This window comes from Manis javanica, chromosome 14, assembly GCF_040802235.1.
Source record: "Manis javanica isolate MJ-LG chromosome 14, MJ_LKY, whole genome shotgun sequence".
Lineage (NCBI taxonomy): Eukaryota > Metazoa > Chordata > Mammalia > Pholidota > Manidae > Manis > Manis javanica.
Genome location: NC_133169.1, coordinates 47,917,917 through 47,928,966, shown reverse-complemented (window position 1 = coordinate 47,928,966; position 11,050 = coordinate 47,917,917). Strand labels below are relative to the sequence as shown.

Below are 11,050 nucleotides of genomic sequence, written 5' to 3'. Positions count from 1 at the left end.
CTATGTGTCAAATAAAATTATTGTCTATGAATTCTCCTTATAAATGTGTTCTAAAATGAGTATGGACTTTTTCTGTTTTACTCTTACACTCAGTGTAAACATGCTCAGTGACATAAGACCGTGCCAAGTGCCCCTTTCACCTCTGTGTTCCTCAAGCTGTAGGTCATGGGGTTTAGCATTGGGGTGATAACCCCGTAGAGCATGGCGATGAGTCTGTCCCTGTCTGGGGAGTGGTGACTTGAAGACGAATATAGGTGAAGATGGCTGTGGCATAGAACAAACAGACCACCAGGAGGCGGGAGACACATGTGGAGAAGGCTTTGTGCTTCCCTTCCACCGACTGGATCTTTAGGATGGCGGATATGACAGAAACGTAAGAGATGAAGGCACCAATTCCCGAGACACCTCCTGCCACTAAAACAAGCATTTCTGCCATGTAGGTGGATGAGCAGGAGAGGGCCACCAGTGGGGGGTCGTCACAGTAGTACTGGTTAACCCGATTGGACTTGCAGAAAGACAGGCAGAAGGTGGACACTGTGTGGAGGAGGGAATGGAGAAACCCTGCTGCCAGCTGGGCACAGCGAACCTTTGTCATGATGAGGGTGTAATGGAGGGGGAAGCAGATGGCCACATACCGGTCATAAGCCATGGCAGCGAGAAGGAAGACCTCAGTCCCCGCCAGGGTCACCAGGAAATAAAGCTGCAAAGCACATCCCAGGAAGGAAATCTGTGATTCCCAGTCAGGAGGTTGTCCAGCACCTTGGGGATAGTAGCTGATGGGCAGAACATGTCCAAGAGGGACAGACTAGCCAGAAAGTAATACACGGTGTGTGCAGCTTCTTCTCCATCCAGATGGCCAAGAGAATGGCCCCGTTTCCCACCAAGGTGACCTGGTAGGTGATGGCAAAGACCACAAAGAGAGGATAGTGCACCTCGGGGAGGTCAGAGAGCCTCGTGAGGATAAAGTGAGTCACGGGGGTGAGATTGTAGCCATCCACCCCTCTCTCCACATGATACTCAGCTCCCATTCTCCTTAAAATAAATATTTCAACGTGTCTAATTGTTCAAAGAAATTTGAGATCACAAAAATTAGGTGTGATGGAAGCTCTTGGCCATTGTAACTCCTTTAATGTCTCTCTGGAGGGAAGGAAGGCAAAAACTGGGTTAGAGAAAAAAGCCAAGGGAACTATTGATTAGAAATTTATCAAGTCATTGTGTGTGGTTGATGAGGAATATGTTACTTATATTTTAATTAAAGATTCCATTTATTAGACCTATTGTTAAAAACATCTCCTGACTTCATGCTCTTGCTTGGAATACTCATCCTCAGTTCCTTACCATGAGGAAGCCCTCTGAGACTAGAGATGTTTAAAAATTCACCTCCTCATTAAAACCATTGTGGACCTTTCACTAGCATTTGAAGTTTCATAACTCAGTGATATAGCTGTTTTGGATTCTTGAAACTAATGGGAATTTACCTTATTTTGCTTTTATTATTTCAATGTTTACAATTTTATGCACTATCTCAATTCTAAGTATCTCAAAGGCAGTAGCTATATATTTTACAATGTATGTAATTTTGGGGGGATATTGTTCATGTACAACATTGTATTGGTTTCAGATGTACAACAAACATAGTGACTCAGTACTTACCCACATTCCCAGCGAGTCTTTCTATGGTCCATGTACACCCCGCTACCAACCACCGTATTACTGTGTTATTTTTTATAACCCTTTCTTTCACTTCCATTCCTATGCCCAATTCATTTTATAATTTGAAGTCTGTACCTCTTTATCTGTCACCTTTTCAACCATCTTCACACCCCCATTTTACTTTATGTACAAAAAAACAATGAAAACAAATACATGGTAAATTATTTTAATAAATTTTACCAATGAACATACAATAAAAGAATATTTTACTTTTTTGTATAGGTGCAGATGAATAAATGGTGCATCTCCTGGTTAGACAAATTGTATCTGTTGTTAAGAATAAATATGGAAATGTTTTTTATAATAGAATCACAATAATTTAAGAATGAATTTTAACAGGTGTTCTCCAGAATTAGTATAGCTTGATAAATTGATGCAGCATACAAAGTATAAACTAAACAAGCTAGAAAATAGAAACAGACTCATAAACACAGAGAACAGACTGCTGGTTACCATGGACAGGGGCAAATGAAATAGGTGCATTAGATAAAGAATTACAAATTTCAATGTATTAAATAATTTAGTCACAGGGATGGAAGTAGAGCATAGGCAATAGAACTAATAATATTGTAATATATTTTTGGTGACATATAATCACTACACATTATGATGAGCATTTGGCAATGCATACAATTATTGGATCACTTTGTTCATCTAAAACAAACATAATATTGTGTATCATCTATTTCAATAAAAATTTTTAAAGAATAAAGGACAAATAAAATGTTTGATAGTGCCTAAGTATGAAGAAAATTAGAAACAAATATATTCACATGATACTCAGCTCCCATTCTCCTTAAAATAAATATTTCAACGTGTCTAATTGTTCAAAGAAATTTGAGATCACAAAAATTAGGTGTGATGGAAGCTCTTGGCCATTGTAACTCCTTTAATTTTTAAATTACATTTGTATGTATTTTAAGTCCTCATAATCATTTTGAAAACTATTTAATAAAGAAACCTAGCTGAAGGTCTAAAAATCAGTACTTCTATGGGTGGTTCTGTCACATTGAAAACTACTTTTTTAAATATTGAATGTGTATGACAGAGAGGGAGATGATTAGCTAATAAAATATAACCATCATTTCAGTGCTTCTGCCTCCACATTTATTTTGTCTGCTGGAGATTACTGATGATATATTGGCTCAGATAAAATATACAAATAATGCAAATTTATATATAATGATTTATTTTTACAAATGGAATAAAATTTTCTACCACCTTTCTTTAATGCAATATTTCATTATTTCCTTCTTATCCGTCTTCTGATTTCTTTGTTTCTTTTTGTCCTTCCTTCCACCCATTTGTCTGTCTTTTGAAAACTACAGAAAACATTCAGTTGACAAATTTTTCTATTTTATTATTTCTCTTATGTTTCATTAAACTAATACTCTTGAATATCTTCCTGAGGGCTACTACCCTTAACTTTAATTGAAATAAAGTTAATTGAAATATAGTTAACGTACATATTATACTGGTCTCAGTGTACAACATAGTGATTTGAGAATTATACACTTTGCTAAATGCTCACCATGATAAATGTAGATATCTGTAGATAATATCATACAAATATTCCACAATATTATTGACTATATTCCCAGTGCTGTGCTTTCATCCCTGTGGCTTCTTTATTTTATAATGGGAAGCCTGCACCTCTTTGACCCCTCCTCTCACTTAGGCCATCCTCCCGTCCCTCTTCTCCATGTGATGTATATTTAAGCAAGAATCACTGATGTTACTTGGATTATTTTAGCTTTTATATTCGCAAACCACCCCGGGTCTGTATCATGCTTTGGAGGAAAAGACAATGTATTTTTGTGATATTAAAGTCATGATATTTAGGAAAGAAAATTACAACACAGACCAGAAAGTGTTTGGATATAATTCAATCAACAGATGTTTAGTGAGCAAATGAAAATGACTGAACAAAAACACCCACTTTCTCAAATATCAAGGTTCTGTAAAGCTGCACAATTTCAGTTCTCTACATCTTTACACACTCACTTTTTTTGGTTTCATTAATCTACAACTACATGAAGGACATTATGTTTACTAGGCTCCCCCCTTCACCAAGTCCCCCCCACATACCCCTTCACAGTCACTGTCCACAGAGTCACTGTTTGCCTTCTCTGTGCTTCACTGTTCTCCCTGTGATCTCCCACACCATGAGTACTAAACATAATACCCCTCAAACCCCTTCTCCCTCCCTCCCCACCCATCCTACCACACCCCTCCCCTTTGATAACCACTAGACCCTTCTTGGAGTCTCTGAGTCTGCTGCTATTTTGTTCCTTCAGTTTTGTTTCATTGTTATATTCCACAAATGAGGGAAATCACTTGGCACTTGTCTTTCTCTGCCTGGCTTATTCCACTGAGAATATTGTCCTCAAGCTCCATCCATGTTGTTGCAAATGGTAGGATTTGTTTCTTTCTTATGGCTGAATAGTATTCCATTGTGTGTATGTACCACATCTTCTTTATTTATTCATCTACTGATGAACACAAGTTGCTTCCATATCTTGGCTACTGTAAAAAGTGCTGAAATAAACATAGGGGTGCATATGTTTTTTTGAATCTGAGAAGTTGTATTCTTTGGGTTAATTCCAAGGAGTGGGATTTCTGAGTCAAATGGTATTTCTATTTTTAGTTCTTTTAGGAACCTCCATATTGCTTTCCACAATGATTGAATTAGTTGACATTCCTACCAGCAGTATAGGAGGGTTCCCCTTTCTTCGAATCCTTGTCAGCATTTGTTGTTCTTAGTCTTTTTGATTCTGGCCATCCTTACAGATGTGAGGTGATATCTCATTGGGGCTTTAATTTGCATTTCTCTGATGATTAGTGATGTGGAGCATCTTTTCATGTGCTTTTGGCCATCTGAATTTCTTCTTTGGAGAACTGTCTCTTCATATCTCTGCCCATTTTTTAATTGGGTTATTTGCTTTGCTTTTTGGGTGTTGAGGTGTGTAAGTTCTTTATATATTTTGGATATTAACCCCTTGTTGGATATGTCATTTACAAGTATATTCTGCCTTACTGTAGAATGGCTTTTTGCCTGTTGATGGTGTCCTTTGCCGTACAGAAGCTTTTTAGTTTGATGTATTCCCATAAGTTCATTTTTTGCTTTTGTTTCCCTTGCTCAAGGAGATGCATTCAGGAAGAAGTTGCTCATGATTATATTCAGGAGATTTTTGCCTGTTTTCTTCTAAGAGTTTTATGGTTTCATGACTTACATTCAGGTTTTTGATCCATTTTGAGTTTACTTTGTGTATGGGGTTAAGCAATGATCCAGTTTCATTCTCTTGCATGTAGCTGTCCAGTTTTGCCAACACCAGCTGTTGAAGAGGCTGTCATCTCCCCATTGTATATCCATGGTTCCTTTATCCTATATTAATTGAGCACATATGCTTGGGTTAATATCTGGACTCTATTCTGTTCCACTGGTCTATGGGTCTGTTCTTTTGCCAATACCAAATTGTCTTGATTACTGTGGCTTTGTAGTAGAGCTTGAAGTCAGGGGGCATAATTTTCCCTCCTTTATTCTTCCTTCTCATGATTGCTTTGTCTATTCGGGGTCTTTTGTGGTTGCATATGAATTTTAGAACTATTTGCTTTAGTTTGTTGAAGAATGCTGTTGGTATTTCAATAGGGATTGCACTGAATCTGTAGATTGCTTTGGGCAGGATGGCAACTTTGACAGTATTAATTCTTCCTATCTATGAGCACAGAATGTGAACCATTTATTGGTATCTTCTTTAATTTCTCTCATGAGTGTCTTACAGTTTTCAGGGTATAGGTCTTTCACTTCCTTTGTTAAGTTTATTCCTCTGTATTTTATTCTTTTTGATGCAATTGTGAATGGAATTGTTTTCCTGATACCTCTTTCTGCTAGTTCATCATTAGTATATGGGAGTGCAACAGATTTCTGTGTGTTAATTTTGTATCCTGCAACATTGCTGAATTCAGATATTTGATTTAGTAGTTTTGGGGTGGATTCTTTAGGGTTTTTTGTGGTATGTGATCTATTCTTGAAAATGTTTTATGTTCAGTTGAGAAGAATGTGTGCCCTGTTGCTTTTGGGTGGAGTGTTCTGTAGATGTCTGTTAGGTCCATCTGTTGTAATGTGTTGTTCAGTGCCTCTGTCTCCTTACTTATTTTCTGTCTGGTTGATCTGTCCTTTGGAGAGAGTGATGTGTTGAAGTCTCCTAAAATGAATGCATCACAATCTATTTCCCTCTTTAATTATGTTAGTACTTGTTTCACATTTTTGAGTGCTTCTTTGTTAAGTACACAGATATTTATAATGGTTATATCCTCTTGTTGGACTGACCCCTTTATCATTATCTAATGTTTTCTTTGTCTTGTTACTTTGTTTCCTGAAGTCTATTTTGTTGAATACAAGTACTGCAATGCCTGCTTTTTTCTCCATTACTTGCATAAAATATCTTTTTCCATAACTTCAGTTTTAGTCTGTGTATGTCTTTGGGTTTGAACTGAGTCTCTTGTAGGCATTATATAGGTGGGTCTTATTTTTTGTCCCAAAAGACTCTATGTCTTTTGATTGAAGCCTTCAGACCATTTACATTTAGGGTGATTATCAATATGTATGTACTTATTGCCATTGCAGGCTTTAGATTTGTGGTTACCAAAGGTTCAAGGGTAACTTTCTTTCTATCTCATAGTCTAACTTAACTCATGTAATGCTATTACAAACACAATCTAAATGTTATTTTTTCCCCCTCCTTTTCTTCCTCCTCCAGATTTAGTATATTAGGTGTCATAATCTGTACTCTTTGTCTATCCCTTGTCTGACTTTGGGGTAGTTGATTTAATTTTGCATTTGTTTAGTAATTAATTGTTCCACTTTCTTTACTATGGTTTTGTTTGTTCTTGTAACAGCTATTTAGCCGTAGGAACAATGTGGAGACAGTTTGTGGAAGAAGGTAAATTCTCTCAATTTTTGCTTATGTGGAAATTGTTTAATCCCTTCTTCAAATTTAAATGATAATCTTTCTGAGTAGAGTACTGTTGGTTCAAGACCCTTCTGTTTCATTACATTAAATATATCCTGCCGCTCCCTTCTGGCCTGTAACATTTTTGTTGAGAAGTCTGATGATAACCTGATGGGTTTACCTTTGTATGTGATCCTTTTTCTCTCTCTGGCTGCTTTTAATATTCTGTCCCCATCCTTGATCTTTGCCATTTCAAATATTGTATGTCCTGGTGTTATCTTCCTTGGGTCCTTTTTGTTGGGAGATCTGTGCTCTTCCATGGCCTGTGTGACTTTCCTTCCCCAGATTTGGGACATTTTCAATGATTATTTCTTCAGAGACCCTCTTTATCCCTTTTCCTCTCTCTTCTGCTGGTATCTTTATAATGTGAATATTGTTCCTTTTGGATTGGTTACATGGCTCTCTTAATATTCTTTCATTTCTAGGGATCAGTTTTTCTCTCTCTGCCTCAGCTTCTCTGTGTTCCTGTTCTGCAATTTGTATTCCATTGAGTCTCCTGTCACTCTTCTAATCTGCTTTTAAATCCTTCCATTGTATCGTTCAGTTCAGCTATTGTATTTTTCAAAGTCTCTACATCTGTCTTGAATTGTCCCTGAGATCTTGAATATGTTTTTGTAGCTCTGTGAGTTCATGATTTTTACTTTGAAATCTTTATTGAGAAGATGGTTATCTTGGTTTCACTCTCCTCTCTGGTGTTTTAGGGATTTTGGATTGAGCCAGGTTCTTTTGACATTTCTTCCCTACTTGAATCCTATGAAATGATAACTTTGTGTAATTCACTCCCACTAGTGACCAGGATCTTTACTCTCTGGGGTGTTCACATTGGTTGCAGGTATGTGGCACTGGTGCCTGCCAGGATGATGGAGCTCTTTCCTGATTCATGGCCACAGTGTCTGCCTGAACTGCGAGGGCCAGTTAGTCAAGCATGCAGGGAGCAGCCTCTGCATAACACCCCTTTAGCCACTGTATTGGGTGCTGCCCTCCTGCTGACGTGGTGCCATGGAGGGTGTAACAGCTTTGTGAGCAGGTGCTGGCCTGGAGGAAGGAGTGTCTGGCTGCCTGTGATGGTGGGGGTGCCTCAAGGCTGCATTGTCAGCCAGGGGGATGGAGCTCCTGAAACTCCTGAAAGTTCCCATCCTGATGGGCTGAGTGTGCTGGGACAATTTTGTCTACTTATCCTTCCTCCTTAGTAGCAAGCTCTGTGTAATCCTTGCCCCTTTAGCAGCCCTCTCACTGTTGGAAAGTCTTTCAATGCATCTGCGTTTGTTTTGTCCTGTAGTGGCTGCTTTTGGGTACTTGTTCTATATAAGTGGCTGGAATCTCAGTCTGCCCAAGTGTTCCACCTGTCCCTGCTTTCCAACCCCTTTAATTTCCAGAGCACCATGCAATGTGGGTTCGTGGTCCTAGAGTAGATCTTCACGGCTGGGTATTTAGCAGTCCTGGGCTTCTACTTCTTCCCTCCTCCGTTTCTGTTCCTCCTGCCTGTGTGCTGGGTTTGGGGAGAGGGCTTGGGTTCTGCCCAGTTGTGGCTTTGCTACTTTACCCTTTTCCGTGAGGTATTCTGCTTTCCCCAGATGCAATGTCTGTTGGTGTTTCCTTCTGGTCACTCTTTCAAGATTAGTTGTATTTGCTGTGTTTTCATGTTATATGTGGTTTTGGAGATTATTTCTACTTCACTTCTCATGCTACCATCTTTCCTGCTCTCCTGAAGGATATTGTTTTTATAACCACTGAATACCATTATCATATCAAAGAAATTTAATAATATCATCTATTTTTATATTTAAATTTTCCCAGTTGTCCTAATAATTTTTTTGTAGAGGATTTTTTTTTTTGGTCCAAAAGCCAAGAAAATAATCATGCATTACATTTGCTTGTCATTTCCTTAGTCCCCTTTAATCTAAAACAGTTTTTGCTACCTCTTCTTAAAAAAATTCAAGAGTCCAGTTCTGTACCATGTCTCATTTTCTGGATTTGTGTGATTATTTCCTTATCATTGGATTCAAGTTAAATGCCATTACCAGTTTTGGTAATGGCATTGGATGATGTTCCTTCCCATTTTGTCATATCAGAGGTCTCATAGTGCCAGTTTGCCATATTGTTGGTGATGCCAACCACGTCTGATTACTTGGTTAAGGTGATAGGTAATCTATATGATGATACTCTATGTTTTGACTCTAATAATTTATCCTTGCCCCCTTTTACTTGGAATCCTTGCCTGAATTAGTGAATATATTATCTGTTATTATCATTATTTTTAATGCTCAAATTTTCTCAAATTTGGCTAATTGAAATTTCTTTAGTGCCCTGACCACTCCGTGTTTGAATACTTCCTTGCTCTTTATTACACACAATTATAGTTCACCTTGTGCTTCTCCCCAGTCCTGTACTCAGCTTTTTCTCCAAGGATCACTGTTTCCTGTTATTGAGAAATAATATACTTAGGAAGGAAGTTTATTTATACTGGAGAGTCATAACTTCTAGATTTTTTCAATGGACAGATTTTGGAAACCATCGTCAGTCACTCCATACATCCATCTATCCATCCTTCTTCCATCCATCCATCCATCCATCCATCCATCCATCCATCCATCCATCCATCCATCCATCCACCCATCCATCCATCCACAGAGTTCATACTGATATTTTGTTATTTTTAAAAAATTGGTATATTTGAAGCTTTATTTACTGTATAGAAGAAAATTAGAATACCACTTTAGGTCTTTAAAAATATTCTAATAGTGGAAAAAATTAAAGTAGCTGGAGGTAAATAACAACTTTTCTTGGTGACTCAGGTATATAAGTTTGTTATTTAGTGAGCACTTATCTCTGTTGTTAATGTAATTTTGGGGAAATGCTGTGACAACATTGAGTCAAAAAAGCTGCCTGTCAGTGAAGAGGAGCAGATTTACCCTTGGGACACATGTGCAGCTGTTCATGACGTGAGGCTTTCATTATTACAGCATTATTTTAAGGATGTAAGTACTCTTTTTTTCACATGTATTTTTTTCTGAAAAATTGATGGTTATTTCTCTCCAGAGTGTTATTCTATATTTTTTCTTATACAAAATATTCTAATTTGGAATCTAGATGTTTGTTAGAAAAAACTTAATGTGTGGATTGTAAGGAAATAGAAATCTTTAAAAAGTAAAAGAAATGGATTGTAAACAATAAATGAAAATTTCAGTTTATAGGTGTTATACCTTTGTTTTAAATGTTATTTATTATGAGGCATACAAATTCAGTTCAATGGAATGTAAATATTTACAAAAGCTTTTGATATACAAATATTTTATGAAGATTTTTGCCTTCTTTCACTTTTATTTAAAGATACATAGTATACTGTCATTATGATACTTCTAAAATGTAAAGTAGGGTCAGATTTAATTCATGCCTTTCTGGTTTCCTGTGAACTTGTTTTTTTTTTCCAGCCCTTTGCACCTAGGGGCTCTAGCATTCAGGCATCCTAAACCTCGGAAGATCAACTTTATTTATTTAGTAGCAATAGCATTGTTAACTTCTTTGTAAAATTTCCATACCACTTCTAGTGTTTCCTGAGTAGATTATTAAATGAAGTGTTCTTTCATCTGGTTTTTTTTTGAACTACTGTGTTTTGAATTAAGTAAACATACAATAATAACTTAAAATGCTTAAAATACAAAGTGCAACATTATTTTTGGTTAGCTAATGAGATTCGTGCTCATAATACACTAGATTAATTAAAAGAAAGTAGTAGTACAGGTGGAAGAAAGATTACTTAATCAGATAACCAGTAATTGGCCTAGTGATGCTAACAGTCAGAGTAATACAGTTCAGTTAGGTGGACAGAGGAGAAAAATTTTGGTGGATTCTTGAGGAGATGATGTCTCTAGTTACAGAGGTGTTGTATAGATTATAAGGAGTCCCAGATCAGAAAAAGTGGGTTGTCATTCTGATTCTTCGATTTCTTAGCAATATGAGCTTGGCTATATAAACACTCAAAGGCTCAATTTCCTTATCTGTAAAATAGGGCATATAGTGGTCTTTGATGCAGTAACCCACCAGGTTAGAAATTTCTTTAGATCACTTTATACATAATAAAGGTCAGTGTAAATGTAAAGTGTTGTTTTTAATATTCAAGGTAGCCCATTTAGGAGGGCTCAGGTTAGGCTTTATAATGCAGTTTGGGTTAGGTAATGAGGATTATGCTTCCACGTATTTTCAGAAGCTTTTAAATGAAATTTTCATTATTTTGAAAAAGGATGTCTTTCATACATTTGTTGCAGGTTGAGTTCATTCTCCTGAGTCCTTGTCCCCACTTGCAGTAAGAATTGAAATGTGGAGAC

The 11,050-nt window shown here is 37.0% G+C and overlaps 2 pseudogenes; one reads left to right on the top strand and one right to left on the bottom strand.

Annotated features, from left to right (window-relative positions):
• Positions 1 to 104: 104 nt before the first annotated feature.
• On the bottom strand, positions 105 to 8,822 carry LOC118973203 (olfactory receptor 5V1-like; annotated as a pseudogene).
• A 10-nt stretch (positions 8,823 to 8,832) lies between these two features.
• LOC140846026 (E3 ubiquitin-protein ligase UBR3-like) overlaps positions 8,833 to 11,050 on the top strand; it is a 71,998-nt pseudogene continuing 69,780 nt past the window's right edge.